The 10,924-nt window shown below is 38.8% G+C and overlaps 1 pseudogene; it reads right to left on the reverse strand.

Annotated features, from left to right (window-relative positions):
- Positions 1–5,145: 5,145 nt before the first annotated feature.
- On the reverse strand, positions 5,146–5,798 carry LOC110542495 (small ribosomal subunit protein eS8-like; annotated as a pseudogene).
- Between the last annotated feature and the right edge of the window lie 5,126 nt (positions 5,799–10,924).

Genomic DNA, 10,924 nt, shown 5'->3' on the forward strand with positions numbered 1-10,924 from the left:
CTGGCCTTTGTTCCAGGCCTAACGCTGTTTTCATGGACAATCTGTGCAGCATTTTAAAACCCCTAACGGCATCCCCTGAGCTTCAGACTCCAGCAGATCTTCACCTGGGTGGCCATTTGCTTCCTGGACAGCTCTCTGTCCACTTTCTTGCTTCAGTGCATCAGGTTCCCTGCAAGAAGTTCTCAGCTTACCTGGGATCACGGTGTCACTTGTACTTATCTCTATTGGTAATCCCACTCTTCTTTACTAACTTCTTTCCTTTCTTCCTAAATTGTTTACTGTCCTCCAAGAATAAATCTCCAGACAACCTTTATTTATTTATTATTATTATTATTATTTTTGTACAGTCTATCCCTGACCTTATTTAGAAAGGTGATAGAAGTGTAAACAGAGCTGGTTTTTACATGTCTGTTCACATGACTTTCTGCATAAACTTCCTGTGCTTGGCCATTTTAGTCTTTTCAGAATCAATCAATAAACCACTAATAATATTTAGTTAGAATCTCCTTCAAGAAACTGTGAGATTTTCCATCTTTTTAAAATTCTGTCTTCTTAACAGTAATGATATGTGTTTTGATTTAGGCTTGAGATATATATATATATAGTCAGGATCATAAATTGGCATGTTTGAAATTTTATAACATGATGGATTTGAGGGACACGATTGTAGTTTGTAATTGTGCTTCCCGGAGTCTCTGAAAGTGTAAGTTTGTACATATGTTCATGTACACTTAGAGGCAAAGCAAAATACATACAGTTTTCTCAGTTCTTATAACAGATCTTTAATCCCAGAAGGTTACATCTACTTCTAATACTGGAGGATTCAAAATTGTGGATCAATCACAAAGTATACTAGCAACATCATGAAAACACCAGTACTACTTTCCTAAGAATTCATAGATAAGCCATCAGAGCTGACACAACTCTTCACTCTTGCATTAGGACTTCCGGTCACCACTCTTTGAATACAATCTAAAGCAAGAGGCTTCCATCTGCACTTTTTCTGAGTTCTGGGAAATTATAATCAGACTTGTGCTCCAGAGATTTTGCAGAGATGGACCAAGAGGTCCAATGTGAAAATCTGTCTTGTGTTGGTAAGTTTAAAATTTCCAACCCGCATTCACAGTTCTTTTGCTTGTCCTTGACATTGGTAGAAGTCAACAGAAAGTTTTCATTTGACATTCAGGACATCAGATACTGACGTTCAGTGTAAGGTTAAATGACCTCAGTGCACAATGGCATCCTGTTTGCAACATTGCTACTGTCCTTTCCCTTCTCTAATTTTTGTGGGTCTTTGTCCTTCCTTCCTTCCTTCCTTCCTTCCTTCCTTCCTTCCTTCCTTCCTTCCTTCCTTCCTTCCTTCCTTTCTTCCTTCCTTCCTTTCCTCCCTCCCTCCCTTCCTCTTTCTTTCTTTCTTTCTTTCTTTCTTTCTTTCTTTCTTTCTTTCTTTCTTTCTTTCTTTCTTTCTTTCTTTCTTTCTTTTTGAGGTTATCCTTTGAGAACGAGTCACACGTATCCCAGGCTGTCCTGAAACTGTGTATCTAGCCCATTTGAACGGTTCTTAATGTTTCAGCTTCTCTCACCCGGGGTATATAGGTAGGGGGTAACATGCTGAGCCTTTCTTTAACACATTATTGTTTTTTTCTCATTGCTCTGTGTTAAGAATGGAGCTTTTATTAACAAATGCATTAATCTGTTTCATAAAACACATTTTAAAAACATTTCTATATGCAATTACATTTAAAAACTATTTTAGAATTTATTGTTGTAATAAGTACAAATAACTCAAAATATGTTCTGTGTTTGTTATAACCCTGCCAATCTGAACTTCTTTAAAGTCTCATGGCACTTTAATCATATATGTGTATAAAGAGGAATTAAAATACAGTAATCCTAACCTTTATGTGTTAATATAACTTATTATTCAATTGCAGCCAATGAGTTCTATTGGAAATCTGGCCAGAAACATAACACTGTCTTCAAAGCATTAATTGAATAAACCGAAAAACTACAATAGCGTCCTTCATTATTTTCCTCACCTTAACATTAGATCAATTGCCAATGTTACCTTCATTCTAGTATTAAGTGTTCTAAAGAAAAAAAGCACTTATTAATTTTGGGAATATGTATAAAGCTTCCATACTGAAATCTTAGACTCTAGATCAGACTTTAATCTGCTCTGTTTGCTGTTCCCAGAGACATGTCCGTGCTCTGAATTAGCACAGCAGCTCAGCATACGCTCTGTTTTGGGTCTTATACACAAATAAGTACACAACTGTGGAACATTATGTTTTCTCCACAATATCCATAATTTCTCCATAGACTAAACAGATCAATCAATACTGTTTATATTAACGTTTCAGTTTGTCATTTGGTTTTGGTGTGGGGACTTGCTCAGGCCAGGCAAGCAGTTTACGACTGACTTACATCCAGCCCCATCTATAACAATTCAAAAGCTTTCTGTCACTTGGAAAAAATCTCATCATGAACAACAAGGCACAGCAAGTTATGGTATGTGCTCCAGCAGAAACTCTTAATAAGAATGCAGACTGGGGGTTAGGGTCATTAGTGTCTTTTTGTCCTTTGGAATGGGAATACATAGAATACAGTATGAAAAATTTGAAAATTGCTTTTGTAGGACTGCTGGTAACTTTGGTTGGTTCTAAGTTTTACAAAGAGCAACATAAATAACAGGTTTTTAGAGAACTGAAATTCTCAAATACAGTTAAAATTGTGCATCTATAAATGCTATGCTTTATCAAATTATTATTTTTTTTCTTTTTCTTTTTACTATAAGAAAAATGATGCTGTCTCAGAGAAAAATTTCAGATAATGAAAACAAGATGACCCAATGACCTTCGAATGGCACTCAGAAAATTTGTATAAAATTTAGGTTAACCATCATTAAAGGTTATTCTGTATTTCATGAAGTGCTGGTCCCTATCTTTCTGTCTAATGTCTGATCTATAGTTTCTACTAATGACAAAAATAAACAGCTAAATTCCACCTATTTTTCTTAAGTCTATAAGAATTTTGCTAGCCTTATCATGTATCTTCTGGTAGATTTAAATGCTCATATATTCAACAAGTATTTGAATGCTAACTACTTTAGCATTAGACTATGACAATGAGGGCCTAGAGGGCCTCTTGCACAGCCATGAAGAGTTTAGATCCTAACCCATAGCAAGTTGGGTATTTGCCGCATTCCTGTGACCCCAATTTTAAGGGGGCAGAGATGGAAAGATGTCTGGTGTTTTTCTTTACTTCTAGAGTACCTAAGAAACTGAAACCCTGCAGTCTGGTAGAAACCCTCCAAGGAAGAAATAGGAAGAGAGTAATAGAATATATATGCAAACACATACAGAAACTTCCACCACATATACACAGAGACAAATAAACAAATGAACATAATGGCTATATTAAAATAGAATATAATAATGAATAAAACGTACGGAAGTTTACATTTTCATGGAATTTATACTTTAGTAGGAATTATGATCATCAGAAAACATAAACTAAATTTTGATACAAATTATTATATTCTATTACTTCACATAGTATGCATCTGTAAATGTGTGCCTACATTTTAAAACATGTATGTATTCATGGAGAGAGATAAAAGTAATACACTGAAATGTAAAAGATTGTAGAGATGAAGGATATGCTGGTTAATTTTATGTCAAATTGACACAAGCTAAGATCACTGGAGAGGAGGAAACCTCAACTGAGAAAAAACTCTCCATAAGATCAGGCTGCAGGAAAGACTGTGGGATATTTTTCTAATACATCATTGATAGGGGAGATCCCAGCCCATTATGGGTGGTGTCACCCCTGACCTGGAACTCCTGGGTTCTGTAAGAAAGCAGGCTGAGCATGCCATGAGGAGCAGTCCAATGAGCAGTACCCCTTTGTGACCTCTGAATCAGCTTCTGCCTCCAGGTTCCCACGCTGTTTGAGGATTTGCCCTGAATTCCATCAATGACGAACAGTGATGTGGAAGTGTAAACCAAATAAAGCCTTTTCTCCTAAAGTTGCTTTGGTCATGGTGTTTCATCCCAGCAGTTAGTAACTAAGACAAAGAATTAAAACTGCTACACTCTATGACATTTGAGGACAGACTCTCACATGGTGAGAAGGGTTTATACACTTATACAGACGAGTGTGTGAAAAAAAATGCTAGGTAGAGAAAGCAGTGAGCATGTCCACATCAATGAGTGGGAACTGGGACATATTCCTGTTCCAAAGAGCATCTCAGAAACCGCTGAACTTGAGCAGAGTAATCAAGGGTTAATAGAGTTGTATGAATAAAGATTCTTGAAATCATGGTAGGGGCAGGAAACTTTTGTGCTTTTCTGGAATTTTTTTTTTCCTTTGAAGTGATGGGAGAAGCTCTAGGAAGACTGAACAGTGGAGTGGCATGTTCTAACTCCTTCCTTAAAAGCTTCATTCTGCCTCTGGATTAGGGATTAAGAGTCAAAGGAGCTCAGGGCAAAGGTGGACGAGTTACTGGGCTGTAACTAAGAGAACAGTGCAGATGGCTTGGCTTGGGTGCTGACAAGAATGGCAGGTGGTTATAATAAGGTCAGATGCTGATCTCTTTTTATTTATTTGCAGTGCTGGGGATCAAACCCAGGACCACATGCCTTAAAAACAAACACTCTAACATTGAGTTGTACCCAAAGCCCCCTGCTTTAACTCTGATGGGAGCTTATAGGATTCTCTGGCGGCTTTAGTATTGCATGTAAAAGAAGAGCAAATTCCCCCTTTTGTTAAACTTTAAAAAATACACACTTGCAGGAAAATGGTGGTAAATAAAGATCTGAACATATAAATAAATTCAATTATAAGCCTGTATTGTGTAAACTGGTGTCTTGGAAGACATTAGTAAGAATCCCTTAATAACAAATAATGTGATCATATTAGGAAGATAAGTGAAGTCATACAAACACAAGCACACACATATAAATACACAAACACACACACATAAATTACGAACAGAGACAGAGAGAAAGAAGCCTTAACTTACTAAAGTTTGTTTTAAATTTCATTGACTACATTTTTTTTTTTGAAACATAGAACAATAAACACCTTTTTACATGAGCTGTGAATGATGGGTTAGTTGCCTTTTCTGGGCTTTGCTCTTCCTCAGGTTGACTCCAGCTCCTTGCCCTCTGTCACACAGCCACCCACTTTGTCACAGTGGTCTTTAGTCAATACAAGCAAGAAGGTAGCCCTGCTAGGACTGCTTCTCCAAAAGACTGCTGACTTTGGCTTTCTTTTTCCTTCCATTCTATTTCTTTTGAATTTCAAATGACCTTTTATTATTTAAAATTTCTTCCTCCTCAGCAGTCGGCTTGGCCCTCTTCTTCAGCTCAGGAACAGTGCATAGTTCCACTGTCAGTCAGTACAGTGGGCTGTCAATAAGCACAACGCCCTTCTTCACCGGGATTGTGGTGTGAAGCAGCTCATTACTGGATGCAGTGCAGACAACATCAATGATCCCTGTTTTGGGAGTACAACACTCAGAGCCCCAGGAAAAGTTCCCTACATCCAGGCTCACAGCACAGTACTTCTTATGCTTCCTCGAACTCAGACTGTGTATATAACGGCAAGGGCCAAACTCATTGTTGCAGCTCATACTTCTGTATCTTGTGATAGGGCTTTCTCTTATCCACGTCTTGTACACTTGTTGGCTGGAAAGAGCGACTTGGTGGTTTTACAGAAGCTACAAGAACCCAGTAGAAACTGTACCAAAGGCTTTCAACTTTGACCTTCTCCTGAGCTGTGATGACACTCATCATGATATTCAGTTTCCACTGCTAGACAATCCACCTGCTCCAGAAGGTAAATAATTAATACTCTACAGTAAAATGTGTTATCAAGCTGCCAGGCTCATTTAGGAATATTAAATGTATCTAACATAGTTTCTTGGAATCCTTATGGAAGAAGAGGGAGATAGAAAGACCTGGAGTGGACAGAAACCCCACAAGGAAAACAACAAACCCAAAATACCTGGGCCCAGAGAGTGCTGCAGAGATCGATATACTCCAATCAAGGGCTATGCATGGAGGGGATCTGTTCAAAGGAAGCCCATTGGCTGCTCAGTTTCCAAATAGATTCCCTAGTAAGGGGCCAGGGACTGTCTCTGACATGAACTGAGTGGTAAGCTCTTTGATTACTTCTGTCTGGAGGGTGCACTCTTGCCAGGCCACAGAGGAAGATGATGCAGCCAGCCTTGAGACCTGATAAGCTGGGATCAGAGAGAGCAGGAGGAGGTCCTCCCCTAGCAGGGCACTAAGGAAAGGGTATAGGGGGAGAACAGGGAGGGAGGATGGGACTGGAGGAGACAAGGGAGGGGACAGCAGGGAATGTAAATTGAATAAACTGTAATAAATAAGCATATAAATTAAAAAATTAAAAAAATATCTCGTCAATCAAAAAAAAACATACTTTCTTTTTCAGTTTAGATGGGTAACTTGAATAGAATCTTATCATAAGACATGAGCATTTGAATACACATATATAAGTAATGTCCTGTGAGAAAAAAAAACAAGGAATTTTAGCTGGCAGAGGAAGAACTTGTAATTGTTTTAATTTTTAGGTGATGATTATAGCTAAGATGTATACAATATAGCATGATTTCTATCCTAGTAAGTTTACAACTTTAGAATTTTAAACTAAAAGTTTAGAACATTTTAAATGACAAATTAAGAATATTTTAAGTACAGTAACAATTTAAAAACCAATAACCAATATAATTAATATACAAGAAGCCCAGAGAAGGGGACACAGATCGGTTGGTAAAGTCCCTGCTTCGCCAGAGCCTATGTTCTGTCTCTGGTACCCATGTGAAAACTGGGCCTTCTGGCACACCAATAATGCCAGCAAAGGAAAGACAGACCTGAAGATTCCTGAGGCTCTCTGACTAGCTACTTAGCCTAAGTAGTGAATTCAAGGCCAGTTTGAGTCCTACACCAAAAACCAGGATGGATGGTGCTAAAGAAATGGCTTGGAGTTTAAGTGTATTTGCTGTTCTTTCAAAGGATCCAGGTTCCATTCCCAGCACTGCATGGAGACTTACAACCACTGATTAACTTCATTTCCAGGGATCCATGCCCCTCTATGGCCTCTGTGGGTATCAGGCAAGCATGCAGTTTGCTTACATTCATGGAAGCAAAACACTCAAACATATACAACAATAAAAATAAATCTTAAGGGAAAAGCAGGGTGGGTGGGTTTTGAAGTAAGACATAAGACACACTTGACCTTTGGCTTGCACACAAAAGTCCTTACCCGCACATATGCTTCTGCACACATAAGCAGGCACATATAAACAAAATACTTAAAAGGTATGCTACGTAATGACATGTCTGCTGAGGCTGTAGAACATATACGGTATCTCATATAATTCAAAACCCATAGTCTTTTGGATATATGCCTGGGATTGGTATAGCTGGATTGTAAGGAAGCACTATTCCTAATTATCTGAGAAAGTACCAGATTGATTTCCATAGTGGTTGTACAAGTTTACATTCCCACCAACAGTGGAGGAGTGTTCCCCTTTCTCCACAACCTCTCCAGCATGTGCTGTCACTTGAGGTTTTGATCTTAGCCATTCTGATGGGCATCAGGTGAAATCTCAGGGTCATTTTGATTTGCATCTCTCTGATGGCTAAGGACATTGAGCATTTTTTTAAGCGTTTCTCTGCCATTCTATATTCTTCTACAGGGAATTCTGTTTTGCTCCATACCCCATTTTTTAATGGGATTGCTTGATTTATTGCCTATTAACTTCTTTAGTTCTTTATATATTCTGGATACCAGCCGTCTGTCAGATATAGGGTTGGTGAAGATCCTTTCTCAGTCTGTAGGCTGTCGTTTTGCTCTGATGACAATGCCCTTTGCTTTACAGAAGCTTTTCAGTTTCATGAGGTCCCATTTATTGATTGTTGCTCTTAGAGCCTGTGCTGTTGGTGTTCACTCCTAGGCATATATCTAAAAGATGCTTAAGTACACAAGAAGGACATTTGCTCAACTATGTTTGTAGCAGCTTTATTCATAATAGTCAGAACCTGAAAACAACCCAGATGTCCATCAATGGACGAATGGATACAGAAATTGTGGTACATTTACACAATGGAATACTACTCAGCAATTAAAAACAAGGAAATCATGAAATTTGCAGGCAAATGGTGGGACCTAGAAACGATCATCCTGAGTAAGATATCCCAGGAACAGAAAGACATACATGGTATATACTCACTTATAAGTGGGAACTAGACCTATAAGATAGGATAAACATACTAAAATCTGTACACCTAAAGAAGATAGACAAGAAAAAGAATCCAGGGTAAGATGATCAATCCTCACTTAGAAAGACAAATGGGATGGACATTGGAAGTAGAAGAAAACAAGTAACAGGACAGGAGCCTTAGAGGGTCTTTGAAAGATATACTACCTAGCAGTGTATCAAAGCAGATGCTGAGACTCATAACCGAAACTTTAGCAGAGTGTAGGGAATCTTATGAAAGAAGGGGGAGTTAGTATGACCTGGAGAGAACAGGAGCTCCACAAGGACCTAATATATCTGGGCATAGTTTTTTTTTTTTTTTTTTTTTTTATGAGACTGTTTCTCCAACCAAGGACCATGTATGGATATAACCTAGGACCCCTGCTAGGATTTATCCCATGGTAGCTCAGTCTCCAAGTGGGTACCCTAGTAAGGGGAACAGGGACTATTTCTGACATGAACTCAATGGCTGGCTCTTTGATTCCCCCACCCCCCACCCCCGAGGGAGAAGCATCCTTGCTAGGCCACAGAGGAGGATATTGCAGCCAGTCCTGAAGATACCTGATAAGCTAGGGTCAGATGGAAGGGGAGGAGGACCACCCTTATCGGTGAACTTGGAAAGGGGCAGGGAGGAGATGAAGGAGGGAGGGTGGGAATGGGAGGGAACAAAGGAGGGGGCTATGGCTGGGATACAAAGTAAATAACCTGTGATTAATATAAGAAAATAAAAATTATAAAAATCAAAACAAAACCCATAGTCATGATACAATATTATTAAAATATATGTACACTTTTTATAACTGTGTGGAGTATTCAGCAATACTAATTTAAAGAGGAAATAGAAATATACATTCTTTTTTTTTTCTTTCAAATCTAGTATTTGGCAATTTCACACAAAGAAAAGTATATATACAAAAAAAGTATAGAATACATTTTTTATTACATTCACCCCATTGCCTTCTTTGTCCCATTTCTCCCCAACCCCTTCTTCTTCTCTTCAGTGCCTTTTTTTTTTTTTAATATTTTACTTCTTTGACCCAGCAAGTTTATGGCAGGTTGATGCATGAGCATGAGTGTAGGGTTATTTATTGGTACTTGGGCAACTAACCAGTAGCTAAACCACCTAAGAAAAATGACTCCTCTTTTTCCAGCATCTGACAACTGCCAATAGCTCCTGAGCTAGCAGCAGGATCTTATTAGTCCCTTCCCTATTCATGATGAAATATTTGCGGGCTCAGACAATTCAGGTCTTGTGTAGGTGACCACAGTGACGGTGAATTCCTGCGTGTAACGGCCTTGTCACTTCCAGAAGGCAGGTACTCACAGCACCCCCCCCCAGCTTGTGCATTATTATTTCTGCCCCTTATTCGACATTGTTCTCTGAGCATCGAGATGTGTGCTATGGAGGTCAAGAAAGACTTAGGGTGAGGCCATGATGCAGAAATATACATTCTTAAAAAGCTGAATCAGGTAATGCGAAGGTCATGTTTCTGTGCACTGCTAAGAATGTAAGCCTTTAGTATGATTCAGCACAAAATTTAGTTCTTGAATTTCTGATCATCCAAAGGAAAAGAAAACCACTATTGGCCATGTTTACCTCATTAGCAAAACAAACAAACAAAGGACAAAAAAGCAAAGATCTTCTGGGGCCCTATATATGCTGAATGACCAAACTTAGCATGACAGTTATCATATATGTAAACTTTCAGTTACCAAGTTCATCTTACAATGAACGTAGCCATGCTCACTTTTATGCCATTCTTTGCGGCTAGCCCACGGCTTAATTTTGGGAAGCTTTCAGCAGACACCTTCGCTGTGGTGCCTCAGCCGACACCTTATCAGGTAGAAGTTGACATGAAAGACTTTGTCACCAGCCAGACACCATTCTCAGTGCTTTTCTACTGCCATCTCAGGCATGAGCTAAAAGATGTTATTTGTTCTGCCTTGTGTTGCTGATTGAATGTACCAGACCCCTAGCTGTTACCATCAGAACAAAGGAAGCTCTGTGCTCTCTCCAGCTTAGCCACTGGCTTGAACTATAGCAGTGAGCACAGGCTTGATTATCACGTTCATTTTTGTTGTGTTCAATCAGGCATTCTGGGACCTCTAAGCACAACTCTCTCCAGCTCAACTGATTCCTAGGTAAATTGTCTTCTAGTCTCCACCCAAAGTACTGGCTCAGATTTTATGTCAGCTGGGCTAAAAGTATGCATGTTTAACTACCTAATATATGTCATAGATTTCAGTGAAATATTATTTAGATTAGTAGATAAACTCAGAAAGTAGTTGCTATTAAAAAATGAATTTCACAGTAATGAGAGGTATGAGTGAAAACCAGAGTCCTATTGAAATCCTACAAGTAAAACAAAAGAAATCACAAAATGAATTTATGTCAATCAAAAGTGAAAACAGAGGAGCAACAGTGTGGACACACTCCCTGCTGATATATTCACAGAGCACCTGGCATGATTTTTATCCCAGATATAAGATGGTGATTTGATGATGAGTAATACATCATAAGGGCACCGTTCAAACAGTAAATGAGATAGCTAAGGAGACAGTTCAAACTGATGCAAAGAGGGAAGAAGATGGAGCCCTGGAGAGCTATTTCATGAGCTGAAAGAAGGGGCTGGT

This window comes from Meriones unguiculatus, chromosome 2 (assembly GCF_030254825.1).
Source record: "Meriones unguiculatus strain TT.TT164.6M chromosome 2, Bangor_MerUng_6.1, whole genome shotgun sequence".
NCBI lineage: Eukaryota > Metazoa > Chordata > Mammalia > Rodentia > Muridae > Meriones > Meriones unguiculatus.